The following is a 3,297-nucleotide window of genomic DNA, read 5'->3' as shown; positions in this document are numbered from 1 at the left end:
CTTCACAGAAAATTGTTTAGCATGGGATCATCTAACCTTCCGAGCGGCCAAAAGGGCGCAAAGCCATAGCGTATGGCCTTGTGAAAAGATGTTAAGGCATCAAGTCATTAACATAAGACTTTGTCCCATATGGGGGATTTTTGTGAAATTTGTACCATGTGGGGGAGCATCACTGGACTAGGAATCAGGAAACCTGGGTTTGTCTTCTGACTCTTCCCCTAACGGGCTGGATGATACTGACAGTTCCGTTCTTGGAGTCTCAGTACCTGTCTGGAAAATGAGGATGAGCTTGGAATTTAGAATCTTGGTTCTCCAACCATATGACTGAAGGCTCAGTGTTGTTTTCTTTTTTTCCTCTAATTCATCACGCCCTGATACTTTTGTGAAATACAGCAGGAATGAATTACTAACAAAAATTCATGTGCTTGGGTGTTGACAGTGTCTAATGGCAATGTAAGTTTCTAAATGCTTACTGGCAATTTCTGTACCTATCTCATCATGGACCCTTGACAAACACTTGTTTTAGATGGGCGTTGGCCCATGGCCATATTTTAAGTAGCACCTGCTTAGAGCAGGGATTGACAAACTATAGCCTACAAGCCCACCACCCATTTTAGAAACCAAGTTTTCTTAGCACACAGCCACAGGCATTCACTTAACATAGTCTCTATGGCTGCATTCGATGCCACAATGGCAGGCTTGAATTACTGTGATAGAGACCCTGTGGCATCCAAAGTATTTACTTGTCCTTTATAAGAAAGTTTGTCCACCCTGGTTTAGTGGGGACAGAAAATAAGGGAGCTGAATTAATTTTCTAAGGACCTTTCAAGCACAAAGAGATATTAATTCTGCCAAGATGCTTGGTAACAGGGAAAATTGGCTGTCTGACTCCAAAAGAGAAATAGCCAGAAAATGCTATCCCTTCTGGTAAATTAGATCCGTATGTCCTATAAAGACATTCTGTTCCAAAGGGAAATATTTCATTTTCTTTCTATTCCTCCGTATTTCCAATATTTCAGTGTATTCTACCCATGTACTCTGATTACATACATAATTGTATGATTGGTCAGGTGGAGTCATTCAAGGTCAAAGCTCTGTCCAGATTTCTGGCTTCTCCCTTTGTTAAATTCCTGGAAACGTGTGCTCTCTTATTTCATTTCCAAAACCTGGCCTATTCGTAAGTAATTATTAAGTCTCTATTTACTGCAAAGACCTTTCTGAAATGAGCTGCAATTTGTGAGCAGGACTTGGGAGGTTCTGGTTGAGCGGCCTTCATTTGTAGGTATTCCAGGAGCCCTAATAGCATCCCTTTTTACTACCTGGGCTCTGAACTCACCGGGAAAACCAATATTTAGGACTTTGGAGAATGTGGTTTGTATTTGTGGACAACCGGGCTTCCTAACACTGAGTTCCAGAAACAATCAGACTGACTGTACCAAGGCACCAGTAACCCTGGAAAACCACAAGTCTCTGATAAAAGGGTGTGGCTGAGAAGTCATTCTCAGATGGAGAGGCCAGAAGGACAGCACGAATGGAGATCTCTCCATGTTGAAGGAAATGCCAGACATGGAGAGGACTAACGTCCTTACGTCACTTAGTGTGAAAGTGTAAGAGGACCCCTATGTCACTTAGTGTGAAATCTATTCATTGATCCGTCTTACTGCCTGTTTCCTACAGAAAAGGAAGCTCCACTAACTTCCCACTGACTGTCCTGGTTGAGAATGCTGTTGCCACAAGGAATTCTAGAATCCTAGAATAACATCATGACGATAAAAGACTTGCCTTTCTTAACACTGTGGAAACTAGAAAGTGAACGGATTCCTTATCCTCAACTAAGTATTGCCTAACAGAGATCTCTTTATTTTTCTTGAACAAAACTGATTTGGCACCAAATTACTACCTTAGTTCATTCTGGATTTTTCTATTTGGCTGGTCATGAGCCTTGTAATTTCTACCTCAGATGTCTCTTGAAACCTTCCTTCCTATCCCTACCACAAGTGCCTTAGTTCGGGCCGTGAACAAAAAGCCTTTTTTTTTAACAGACACCTTTTTGTCCCAAGTCGCGTCCCTCTGGTTTCAGCACCCCTGAGGGGGACGGTTCCACGTACCCCAAAAGCATCGGACCTCAAGCATTGCTTTTCTTTTCTGCCCTAGGACTTCAGAGGTCCTTTTAACCTCTAGGAGCCACACCTGCAGGTGCTGGGGAGTTACCATTTGGTGGCAACCTTCAACAAGTGGAAAGTCTCTGGAGAAATGCTTTAGCCGCTGCCCTCTGCGTCCTTCAGAGAAACAACTCTGAGAATCATTTTACACAGATGCTCAGAGAGTCCCCCGTGGGTGCGGGTTCAGGCCATTCACGAAGTCTTTTTATTGCATTTTCCCCATTCTTCGTGTTCTCTCACTCCTGCCTTACAGGAGGGAATGAAAACTAATATATTTACTCATTATTTATGAAGCTGGAAGGTTTTCTTGCTATGGCTTCAGAGATGAGAAACCCACAGAATGATAGATGAAGTAACTTCTCAAAGTCTTATTTCTAGGACATGTGACAGAATAGATTCCAGTCCACTGTTTGTACACCAGTGTCTCCTTTCTGCCTAAGATTCAAAGCATTTTCCATGCAATACCTCATTTATCTGTCTAAAAATGCAGTGGCATAGGGTATTTCACAACTCCTTTGTAGCAAGTGGTCCCTTTGCAATTAGGCAAAATGGTAAATACTCATTAGATGAGCTTTGTTCAAGTACTAGGACCCATTTATAGGGATTCAAAGAATGGAAATTTTATTAGCTCTTTCTCTGTTTGTTTTCTGAACCATTCATATCACAAGTATTGTTTGCCGTGCTGCATGTCTTGAAATACAGCCAAATGAAGCTCTTTATAAGCAAAATAGTCCACTCAAATGATTGATTATCATTCACAAATCAATGAAATTGCTCTAAAGCTGAACAATTAAGCGCTCAAATATAAGTACTCAAGGTCGGCTTCCTCATTTAAAAAATTCAAATTAGCTTTAAAGTCTTAGCTCTGATTTCTGCTAAGCAGAGAAGAAAACCCCTAATTGTGAACTGTTTTTGCCTTTCTCAGTCTTTTAAAACATTAGAAGTGTGAAGACAGAAGAAATTTGCCTAGCATCCTGAAGGGTCATATATAATGGTCCGGAGCAGAAGATACCCTAGGATGCCCCCTCAGCTTCTCTAGTGTTGTAATCACACAAGTGAAATGGGAAATTGGGCCAAGGAAAATGAGTACATAGGTAAGAGTTCAGGAAGAAAACAGTACGCTTAGTTGGGAGTT

The sequence above is a fragment of the Herpailurus yagouaroundi genome, unplaced genomic scaffold, assembly GCF_014898765.1.
Source record: "Herpailurus yagouaroundi ecotype Mexico unplaced genomic scaffold, PumYag 67690, whole genome shotgun sequence".
NCBI classification, from domain to species: Eukaryota; Metazoa; Chordata; class Mammalia; order Carnivora; family Felidae; genus Herpailurus; species Herpailurus yagouaroundi.
This window is presented reverse-complemented; position numbering follows the sequence as displayed.